This window comes from Pygoscelis adeliae, unplaced genomic scaffold (assembly GCF_000699105.1).
Source record: "Pygoscelis adeliae isolate BGI_AS28 unplaced genomic scaffold, ASM69910v1 Scaffold142, whole genome shotgun sequence".
In the NCBI taxonomy this organism is placed as follows: Eukaryota; Metazoa; Chordata; class Aves; order Sphenisciformes; family Spheniscidae; genus Pygoscelis; species Pygoscelis adeliae.
In genome coordinates this window covers 990,461-1,002,652 of record NW_008824247.1, presented here as the reverse complement: position 1 = coordinate 1,002,652, position 12,192 = coordinate 990,461, and positions in this window count along the sequence as shown.

The following is a 12,192-nucleotide window of genomic DNA, read 5'->3' as shown; positions in this document are numbered from 1 at the left end:
GGTGAAATTAAAATGGCTTGTGGGAAAAAATAGAAAAGACATTATATAAGTGAGGGAGCAACAGGGAGTCAGTTTCCCTTTTGAAGCCAAATTCACTAGATGGGAGGCAAGATGAGTCCTTGGCTACTTCTTGATGTAGAACAGAACAGGCCTCACCCATTTTTCTACCTATCCTTAGCTAGGAAATTGTGACCTTTTTTTTAGATGCAAGCATTGCTGCAGTGATCCAGGCGGTTCCCTACGAGAGTCAGTCTCTGCAATGCGTTCTGCCTGGGGAAGGATGCAGCTGCTTCCCAACTCAGCCCTGCTTTCCTCAGGGGACTTGAGAACATTTATGCTCCTGTGTCTTCCTGGCTTTCGGTTTGGTTCTGGATGCAGTTCAAGGTGTTGATTTTAAATGTAAAATACTTTGCATTCTGGTGGTGAACCTCTTTCTCGCTGTCTGATGCTGTGGGAGCTACAGTAACTGCCTTTAGGAATAGATGGAAAAGGGCTGGTATTTCTGGTGAGGACTTCTTGACAAAAATTTTCGCTCTTTTTTGTCTTACCCTGAATGGCCCCTATTATGTTTACTTTTGAATCTCATCTATTTTTCTGTGGCTTTTTAGGGAGACCCTGGGGCTATGTCTGTGTTAGGAAATGAAACATGCCTGGGACTGTTCCCGACAGAGGGTGGTCCATGTCCATGGCATTAAATTCTCATCCCTCCAGCACAGAGTGGCCAGTTGCTGACTGTACTTCTTGGCCTTGCTATCTCCTGTGCCTTGCTGGGGAATATTTGGGAGGTTCCTAGATGACCTGGAGCAAAACTGTGGCAGGAACCACAGTGACAATTCAACAGTCCAAGTGATTTAGTTCCAGTGATCGGGAACATTTCCTGGCACTGCTTAATTTACTGATAGAAATGTATTAGGCATGACTGGTTGCCAATGATTAGGGTAAGGTTTGCAGAAGAACTAACTAATGATTTTGAGTTCTTGGTAAGGTTTTGCTGAAAATGCTGGTATTTCTAATTATTGACTTGGAGACATTTGGGGAGATCTTTTGCACAAATAGACAGCTTTGGGTAAGAGCAGTATGATTCCCCAGACTGAGAACAGTGGGTCTTGGGCATTTGCTCTGGGTGATGGCAGAAGAGGTAGGAGAGGATTATTTCAGGTGGCTGATATGTCTGTTATACCCCACTGGTCACTCGTCATCATTGCATGGAGTCCGGTGAGGAATGCTGGAGCAGCCGTGAGCAATGGCTAGTTCAGACGGGCTTGGGAGTCCCTGGAGCAAAAATGAGCCAGCTGGCTCTGTGAAGAAAGGTCCAGGTGACACAGAGGAACTATTTCTGAAAAGGCAGCGAGGTGGAACCAGACTGTGTCTCTGTGGCATACGGCTAGTGCTATTTCTGAGAGCTTAAGTCAGTTAATCTAATGCCTAGGCTGTCTGATCAGGACTGGATTTAACTCTCTAGAATCAAAATTCAGAGATTCAAAATTCAGCCAAATATAAATTGGCAAAATTTATATATGCCAACAACATGGCATATATAAAAAATTAGACGTCAGGACAGACGCTGTTTCAGTTTATTTCAGGCATCCATCAGGAGTTTTTGTTGTTGTTGTTGTTATTCTTCCATAAAGCTTACCTGGGATTTTGTGCCCCAGTCAGGGAATATTTGCAGCTCCATTCAGATTTAGAAGGGCAAGGCTGAGGGAGCTCTGGCTGTTGAGGGAATAGGGTAAGACGATATAAAAGTGGTCATTTGGATGTGCAGGTGTTTGGCAAAAGAGAGCTTTAAAGATTAAATTCTACTGGGAAATAAATAAGCAGTCAGCACAACTCAGTGCCTCGTGCTCCTGACACTGATCTCTGCCTCCAGCAGTAGATTCCCACTTCACATGCAGCAAGTTGTTACATGGTAATAATTCCAAAGTTTCTTTAAAAAGGAAACTTCTCTAATGCCTTAAGGGCAAGAACTGACTTGTCTTGTGGGTTTCATTAGTAGCCAATACATTTTGGTTCTACCGTAACATAAAGTAAATCCCAGAAATTTAGGTTAAAGCCTGACTTTTATTAATCTAGATGTTACAAAAAGTATTGATTACCAAATACCTTTCTCTTCCCTAGCCTTGTGGCAGACTGGGGTATGTTCTGTGTTTTAGGAAAGCCAGGATGTCTCTCAAGATTTCATTAATTTGAGGTTTGCTTCATAAAAAATTATGAGACTATCTTGGGACCTTGAACACTGTCATACTGAGCTTTCCTGAACACCGCTGCACTGTGCATTTCAAGCACACAGCTGGGTTACATTTCTAAAAACCACTACAGATTCATAAATTGGGAAAAACAAAGTTGTACTGAGCATGATCTTACTTTTGCTGGCTACAGGTCAGAAAAAAAACGTTATTAGGAAGAGCTAAAAAGGGCTGTTCATCTTCTGTATGTTGCAGCAGCTCAATATTGTAGCAGGATAAAAAACATTTTAAAATCTCTAGGCACAGCTTTAGAAGTTCCAGAGCATATTAGCAATTGATATAATAACAATGATATTCTGGGACTGATGGCAGATTAGGGAAAATCTTGATTGAGAATTGATGGTCCCCCATTAGTTTCTGTTCTTTGTTGTGCTGCATCTGGGCCAGCCTCTGGGATTTGATTTGGCAGCTGGTTTGTGAGCCAGGAGAGTCAGATGCAGCCTTAGATTTTTAGGTCTCTGGAAGTGACATCTGGTTGAGTGTGATCTGATTTTTTTTGGGTTGGTTGGTTGGTTGCTGGTTCGTTTTGGTGGGTTTTTTTTGTTTGTTTTTTTTTTTTTTTTGTAGTAGGGATTATAGACTTGTTGATCACAGTGTCCTGAAAGTATTTGGGAAACGATTTCTTCTTCTTCTTCTTTTTCCTCTCCTTGGTCAGAGAGGGCTGGCTCACCTGGTAAGAAATTCAAGAGAAGGTCATCTAAGGCCTGAGTAAATAGAAATTCCTTATATTCAGGTGTGTTCAAGTGTCTTTTTAGGCTTGAGAATGTTCCTCATTCACATATGTATTTATTGTAGTCTGTACGGATCATGCACTGCTTGATGTTACAGGTTTACGAATCATGTGTTGGACGTACGCTTGTAACACTTAATATATTTTTCTCCAGAAGATGCTCAAGTGTTTTCAAAGATATGGAGAGAGCAGTGACACATAGGCAATTCTTGAATTAGGAACTGGGGTTGTGCAAAAACACACAGCACAGTTTACAAAGCTCCAAAGGGAAAACTTTATTAAGCAGAATTCACATACTCCTTTTGGAGTCTGAGCAGTGCAACTATCACAGAGTGATGCAGCATCTTTAAGAAAGAGAAGAGTTTTGTTAGAACCTCATTTTTATCTCTCTTTTTGGAAAGAGGCACAGCTCATCTCACAATGTTAAAACTGCTGTACTTTTTAAAGAAACCAGGTTTTAATTGCAGGTCTCAACCTGAATACACCCAGTGCTACTTAGCTTATCACATGCAGCAAGAATACAGCCTGTGGAAGTAGAGCAGCAGGACTTGCATTGATTTCAAAGCTTCTCTGCAGTAGAGTTAAAAACTTTCTAGGACACTTTGGGCAGTTGCTTATCAAAATTCATGTTTAACATTTCTTCTCTCAGCAGCACAAATAGAAGTCAAGGGGCAAAGGGGCTGTAATAGATCACTTTGTGCTAGGTTTTTGCCTGCTTGGTCTTTTATATGCTTTTTTGTGCAGAACATTTTATAAAGGAATGAGAAATTAGATAAATGTCAAACAGCACTTCAGATCTGCATGTGGAGATTTGTATTCAAACTATAGAAGCAATAGGTCAGAGACTGCTGTTTACAGCAGTGCTTGATTAGAAGGAAAGACTTTTTTTCAGAAATCATCCAACAAAATGGAGCTCTGTGGTACTGTCATCCTTTGAAGTGAGGACTCAGCCCTAATCCTCTCAGACCGAATGGACAGCAATTTACAAAATGCAGCCTTGTTAGTGTGATGCTTGCAAAGTTTTCTTCCTTTCATCTGTTGAGTAAGCTCCAGATTTTCATTTTTCTGTAACTGGCATTTGATTCTGGGGCTTCAGCTTACATCAGACACAGCCTTTCAAACAGCATGTCTTTAGTCCCCTATTGATGACTTGTAGCTATTGGACATCACTTGAAAATGTGACAGGAACCAGTCCCTCTTCTCAGCTAGATGAGATAAATGAGGCAGTGTTAATTAGCTACGGGCCATACTCTGCAGCACTCTGTGAACACTGCCTTTCTTCATATGCACAGAAGTGGCAGAATACAGCCCTGCCTTGAGGGCAGTTTTTGAAGCCTGGTATGGAGATTTAACCACACAGTTGCAGTTCAAGCCAGTGACAATTGTGTCCCTAAGCTTTCAAACCCTGCTCATTGCTCTGAAAAAAAAGTCTAGAAACATCTGACTCTGCAGTGAATAACAACAGAATGTTTGGCACTTCTGAAGCAGTTAACATCTGCTCATATATTAGTTAATTAACAGAGCAATATTAATCTTTGGAGAAGCCTTATCTTTCGTCAGATGTAAAAAATAAAAGGAAATGGAACTGCTGACACAAGGATTGCCCAGGCTGCACATTGATCTTGTAATTTTAAATTAAAAATTTGTCCAGAAACAAAGAGCTGCATTTTGAAGCCTCCCATTGACTTCATTCTATGTTGGCTAAGGGCTCAAGTGTGACTTGTCCACATTAGTCACACCCTGTCTCATTTTATATAAGATTCAGTTTCTCTTGACCCCTTCTAAATGACATCGTGGAGGCAGGACTACAACCTGTTCCACATCACACAAATACATATATATGTTGGCTTTGCATATGTATATTTGACAAGTTGTCCCCCCAAATTGTTTAGAATTATTTAGAAATGATGGGACTTCATCAGCTATTGTCATTGTAAGGTAAATGTCATGAACTCCTTTAGCAGTAGTATCTATACAACACTTCCAATACTAAACATTTTTCTCTAACAACACTTCTGTCAGAAAGGGACAGTGTATTGTCATCATCTTACTGACATGGAACTGAGATACATGAGGCGAATTTCAGCTCCAGATTCAAACACACACATTCAGATGTTGGCATGTCTGCAAGGTATCTAAGCTCCTGTTATAGTTGATGGAGATCTAGTCCATAGAGCCTGGAGAGGGGTTGTCTTCACCCTAAGGTAGATACCTAGTGGCTCCTCATTGAATCACAGAATGGTTGAGGTTAAAGGGACCTCTGCAGGTCATCTGGTCCAACCCCCCTGCTCAAGCAGGGCCACGTAGAGCCAGTTGCCCAGGACCATGTCAGATGGCTTTTGAATATCTTCAAGGATGGAGACTCCACAACCTCCCTGGGCAACCTGTGCCAGCACTTGGTCATCCTCACAGTAAAAATGTGTTTCCTTACTTGTGAATAAGGACCTGCGTGAATCTGCGGCTGACTCAGAGAATGTGTGACAGGTCACACAGGACACTTCAGCTGGCACCTTCAGCTGCTCAGCACAGCATGATACAGCCACGATGGTCTGCAAGTAGAGCACCATCATTGTTCTGGGCCAGCTCTGGAGGTTTGTTTTAGGAATTAGCTTGATCAAGGACCAGTAAATCAAGGACCTCTGCACCACGTGCTGTTGGGCAGGGCAGATAAAGCCACAGACTGGTTTTAGCAGGGCAAGGAATTGAACTCACTTCTCCAAAAGGCCTCTTTTCTTACTGCTTTAGTCAGTGCACCATTCCTCCTCTTTATTCAACTAGAAATGAAATGCAAAAAGTATAACAAAAATATCACTGTACATGTTCATTCTGTAATCCAAAGGTTATGTCATTTGGTGGGAGATGGAGAGTAAAACATTCATAAGGCACAGAGGCCTAACTTGTGCAATTGGTATCAGATTGTTCAGTAAAACACATGCACATAGAGCAGACTGCAAATATCACTGTATTGACATAACATGCCCACTGGGCCCAGCAACTGAAATGGCAACCAAGCTATGGAGAGCACACCAGCCCAGAATTTAGAGAGAGAAATGAAAAGAGAGTCAACCGTGAGCAGCTAGTACTCAATAAAGACGAATGTTAGGCTATTTAGATAAGAGAAAAGGGAAAAGTGTCTCCTTTCCTGAAAGAGAGATGTCTTTATTACATTAGATCTGGAAGGGCACTTTATGATCGTTAAGAAGTCTCTTGTTTTCATATAAGAGAGGAAAAACAGAAATAAGCAATAGATCTCTGAATCTTCCTGCAAAAATAACCAGAGGTGTTATAGAGATTAAGGTAGTTTTAAACAAAATAGATCCCACCACCCCAGAATTCTGAAATCAGGCTGGACCTAGAAACAAATGAGAAAAATAGACATATATCTTCCTCAGTGTTTTTTTCGTTTTTGTGTCTAGGCACAAACAGAATTTGATGTGTTAAAATAGAGAGGGAAAAGGTACAGTCAAGTTATTTCTGTCTCAGCTGAACTCCAGTGATGCTGAAAAGCCAATTAGCAAACCTTTTCTCCATTTTGTATCCTCTTGTTGAGATAGTGCAGAAAAGCACCTGGACATTTACCTAAATAAAAAAATGAACCTTCAACTTTTTCCTGCTGTTGCATAATACAGTCGCTGTGCTTGAACGCACGTGTTGCTACCTAAATCCAGCTAAGAAGCTGGAATTTCTGTGCTAGGTTCCAGTTATAAGCTGTCCTAGTTTCAGCTGGGATAAAGTTAATTTCCTTCCCAGTAGCTGGTACAGTGCTGTGTTTTGGATTTAGGATGCAACAAAGTTGATAACACACCAATGTTTTAGTTGTTGCTAGGTAATGCTTACACTAGTCAAGGACTTTTCAGCTTCCCATGCTCTACTGAGAAGGCTGCAGGTGCACAAGGAGCAGGGAGGGGGCACAGCCAGGACAGCTGACCCAAACTGGCCAAAAGGATGTTCCATACCATGTGACACCATGCTCAGTATATAAAGTGGGGGAAAGCTGGCCGGGGGGGCCGCTGCTCGGGGACTGGCTGGGCATTGGTCAGTGAGTGGTGAGCAATTGCACTGTGCATCACTTGCTTTGTATATTCTTATTATTACTATTAGTATTAGTAGTAGTATTTTATTTTATTTCAATTATTAAACTGTTTTTATCTCAACCCATGAGTCTTCTCACTTTTACTCTTCCCATTCTCTCCCCCATCCCACCAGGGGCAGGGGGCTGTGTGGTGCTCAGTTGCTGACTGAGGTTAAACCACGACATAAGCACATAACTTACTGTAAACATGCTTCTGTGCAGTGTGTTGAAGGTTTTGCAAACAGATTTTTTTCTTTTTTTTCTGTGCTTGGGCAATATGAATGAGTGAGCTCAGCAGAAAAATGCTCAGTTATTTTTACGCTTACTCTGTGATATTTCTCTGGAGCAGCAATTTATAGGTGTAGCGAGCTGGGACCCCTTCACTGGTACTTTGGCTGTTTATTTACTGATGATAACGTTTAGCTAATTTTGTTCTCTGCAATACGGGACCCTATAACTGCAATGATCCAGGTGATTCATACATATTCCGTAGTTCTTTTTCTGGGTTATGGTGCTTTATGGTGTCTTGGTCTCTGAACAGCACAGGCAGTAATAAAAATGCTATGTAAGAGCTTCCACTGATATGGAGCCATCTCTATTTTTTTTTGTACAGCTGGGCTGCTGAAGTTAATACTAAGGTAAGAGACTACAGATGCTTTAGGCCATCACACGGTCCCTTTGGTTTAATTTATTGGGAAGCTGAGTGAACCTCTGGCCTGTAACAGTAATATCTGTCTAGCAAGAGGCAAATACATGACATCGTACTGCCTGTGCTGGTCAGTGCCTGACACACCTATTCCAGCTCTCTCCTTTTGTGCCGCAGAACCAGGCAATTCTCCCTCAGCTCATCCCAGAGTTGCAGTCTCATGCGTATCAATCCGTGATTACCTCAGTAGGTCAAACTTACATTCAAATACGCAATTCTTTTCCATCAAGGGCAACAGTAGTAGTAACGTGACCAAATAACATCCTTAAAACCTTGTATTTGTTGTTTAGGATCAGTGCACTTCCAGAAAAGAGTATCTTCAGGACAATAAAGCACGCTGAATGCATATCTAATCCCTCCTTAATGCCTCCTATTCCTTATATTGTGGAAAGTCCATTTTGTTCACTCCTGGATGTCTGTCTGACTCCCCAAGACAGCTGCTGGCTTTTGAACTTCTGTCTTCTTTTGATGTCTAGTTCCTGTCTGGGCCAGAACGAAGGATGGAGATCTATGGGGAAGGACAGAAAAGTCTGGTCTGGCCAAGTCTCACAGCCATTCAAAGTAGCTTTGTTATTTTAAAACAAAGATATTAAACTATATTTATATAGTATATTAACAGAATATATTAATATATTAACAGAACATATTAATTACAAGAAAAAATGTTATTTCTGTGACACCAAAGAGCAGGGCCCCAGGAATTTCTCCCTCTTGAAACCAAACATGCTCCCTCCCCTCTTTCTCCCTGGCCAGGCTTTCAGTCCCCAAGCATGAGCTGTCCCTGCCACCACCTGCACTTCTCCTGCCCCAGCAGGGCTGGGGAGATGCTGCTGGAATGGGTAACGTGCCTGCTGCCTCGGTGGGGCGGTGGGGAGGTGCCACATACAGCAAAGGAAATGGGGTGCCTTCGGTGCTGAAATGAGTCTGCCCAAGGAAACCTTTAGTTGACCCTTGTGGAGTGCAATGGAGAACATCTCTGAGTGACTGACACTTACAGAGTATGTCAAGGTGCCTGAATGTTTCCAGTTTTGCCTGAAATGAAGGCTTTTACCATATGTTCCATAATGCTACGTTGGCTCTTGATTAAGTTTGTTTGCCATTAGGTTTCCAATTGGTTTTTTTTTCCCCTTTTTGTTTTGTCATTTGCAGCATGTACTTGTATTTTTATGACCCTATTACACATGTGCTCGAGTGTTCTGGCTTGTGCAGAGACTTTTTCTGCAATTGCTTATTCTGTGATTCTTCTTTACAGAGCTGCAAGCTCACATTAACGTCAATGAGTATCCTGACATATTTGCATTTTGTGATTTAAACACAAATGAACAGATCCTTTTACTGATGTGCTCAGAGACAGTGGTGAGGGGTGCTGTATAGCAACCTGGATTATCCAGATTTGTTAAGATATTCTTCCTAAATTATTGAATCCATCTTGCTCTATGCTAATTAGATCTCTCTGGTGCTAAAACCAGACCTGGCAGAAAATGGGAACTTAATTAACTTTCATGAAACATTTAGACAATAATAGACCTATGAACAATTAGTAATCTGGATTTACAATGCACCAGTCTTACAATCTAATTTATTTTTAAGCAGATGTAAAATTAGTGAATAAATGAGCAATAAATGCAATATATTTGGATTTAAATAATTTCATGCAATGTGTTCTGGATTTTTGCAGTTAAAAAGTAGTTTGAATTATCTTTATTATAAAGATTATGGCATAATATGAAAATAAACACATGTGCCCTAATGACTCAAAATGGATTAAGTTATTGAGAAGCTTGTATGGGATTTTATTTGATCCAATTTCATTGAATATTTTCCTTAATGATCTTGAAGAGGAAGGAAGCTGCATGACAGTGAAAGTAGCAGTGTTACTGAGACCAGAGAATACATGCAGAAAATAAATGCTACAAAGGGATCTAGACCTGCTAGAAACTTGAGCAGAGAATAACAAATTAAAATAAAATTTAAGAGATGCTAAGTAGTAAATATAAGGGCCAGTGATCTGCAAGAGCAGAAGCTGTGTATAAATTGAAGAGAATTCAGAAAAGAAGGAGAAATTGCTTGACTGCTGTAGAGACGGGCACCAAGAAAAGATTAAAAGGGCAATTCACCTGCCCTGCTTTGTGATGGGAAGAGCCGTGGTCGAGGCTGTTATATTCTTATGTGGTGGTTCATGCAAAATCTGTGTCAGAGTTCAGAAAGGAGCTTTACCAGGATAATGTGAGAGCTTGTGCATCTTGCCTGCTGAGACATTTCTGCAAACCGGTTCTGCTCAAATGCTCCAGAGGAATTGCACTTCAGTACAAGCCTTGCATACAAGGTGTCTTGGGAGGGAGAGCAGGCGTTTATTTGTCTGTGAAAGTTTGAAAGGCGTGAGCTGAAAGGATCAAATGCAACACCAGGAAGACCAAATTCCAGCCTGTCAGAATCAGCTCAGTTGTCTCCAGAGCAATGTAAGGAGCAAATGAAGAAGAGATCCAAACTAAAACCTCAAATCCAAATGCTCCACAACTGTTTGGATTCATGTCCAGACTTTGTGCCCACTTTCACTGTACTGAAAAAAACAACATGTTGGAAGTGAGCACCTCCCAAGTGGTGGTGAAGATCTCTTCTTGATTTCCCCCCCCACCTTATAGTCCCAGGATCTCTAACCGAGTAGTGTTGGGTTTTACCCTTTTTTCTGCACTGTCTTCACAAGTCCAGTTCTTTTCCCCTCCCAGCAGGAAGACAAACCTGCTCTCCGGAGGAATTTGGTTGAGCACACTACTGATGTTGCATTGTAGTATATTAGATCTGGGCCTGACCTGGACAACAAATGAGCATTTTCAGCAGACAAAAACAGGAGAAAGCTCTTTTTGTACCCTGTATCAGCAGAGTGTCATCGCATGCTTTTTGACCTTGGTTCCAAAATCAGTGAAGTAGGACATTTCTCTCATTACAGCAGTCAAGATATGGTGGTACATTGGTATTGTTTTTTTGCATCTCCTTTTACCCATCACTCTGAAGATACGGTACCACAGCTACCCAGTTTCCACATGCTGCAGTTCAGCTCCAGAAGGTACCAGGCGACTGCAGCTGGGGACAGCCTCAGAGCTGTTCCAACTTCCCACTAGTGCAGCGGGGATGTCTGTTAGCTGTGCACAGAAATGTAAGGTAGTAGAAGTAAACAGAAGTAAAAAAAGAATTACAACATGATTCACAGTAGCAGTTAGTGATCTCACCTCTGGGTGGTCAAGGAGAAAAAAGGAGGAGAGAGGAGGAATAGGTGTCAGATTTTCAGTTCCTGACCCATTACCCAGGTATGGCAGGTACTGTGTGACCCTGTGTGAGACATTTTGGTGCCTGCTATGGGCTTGAAGTTCAAAACCAGAGACAAGTGCTTCAGCCTGCCTCATAGGCAGGGCTGCCTTTGATAGCTGCTGGCAGCCTGTGGTTCGAGCATGGGCAGCGAGCATCCCCGCTGTCCCAAGGCAGAGCTGGGGCCTGGCCATGCTGGCTGATGCACAGATGCAATTGCTCGTCACTTATTTGAACGCAGATGTCAGTGTCTATTTTAGGCTCTGTAATGGTTGGATCAAATGCAAACCTTTATTTCTGTGCCTCTGACAAATCAAGGCCATATTCTCGCTTGTCCCTAGGCTGGGGGTTGTCCTCTGCTGCTTCCCGGAGTGAGGCCCTGTACTCATTAGGAACAGTATATATAATAGTAATAAAAAGCCTAATATGAGAACTTGCAGCATGCCCTACATAAAAGACTTTTTTACAGTATTTTATTTCATCTTGGGAGAACTGTGTCTCCCAGAAAGTAGCTCAGAGATTGACTGTGCATTAAAGCCTCATGCCCTGCTGTCATTGCACGTAAATCTAATTAAATTAAAGGTTCAGATTAACCAACACAAAGGTCTCCTCTGTAGGACTCACTCTCACGCTTTCTGTTGTATCTTATTCCATCAATTTATTCAGTGTCACGTCTCATTACTCTGCATCACTCACTACACTGAACAATGAGAGGCAAATAGTTCCTGCAGTGCCCTGGCACTACCACAGCAAACAGCACTTGAGGGCATCAGCAGCTCACTCCCAGGACTGTAATGGCACCTCTGCAAAAAATTCAGATCAGAATTGTTTGCTGGGACTACGTGAGAGAATTTGCTAATACAGTTCTCTAGGAAGACAATTACTGCAGGACAGAACTGGTAGTGTGAGAGCATTGTCAAATGCTTTTTTCTCTATAATAAGCTGACTGAGCTAAAACTTTACTACCCTGGAAAATGCTCTGTGCATTCATTTTGTGTTTTACCTTGTCTGAAAATTGCCATTTTGGGGAATGGACATTGAATAGGTATACTTTTTAACTTAAAATAATTACTGGTTATTTTTAAGTAACTCTCGGGAACCCTCCAATTTCTGCTATTTTTGAATTGGACTGAGA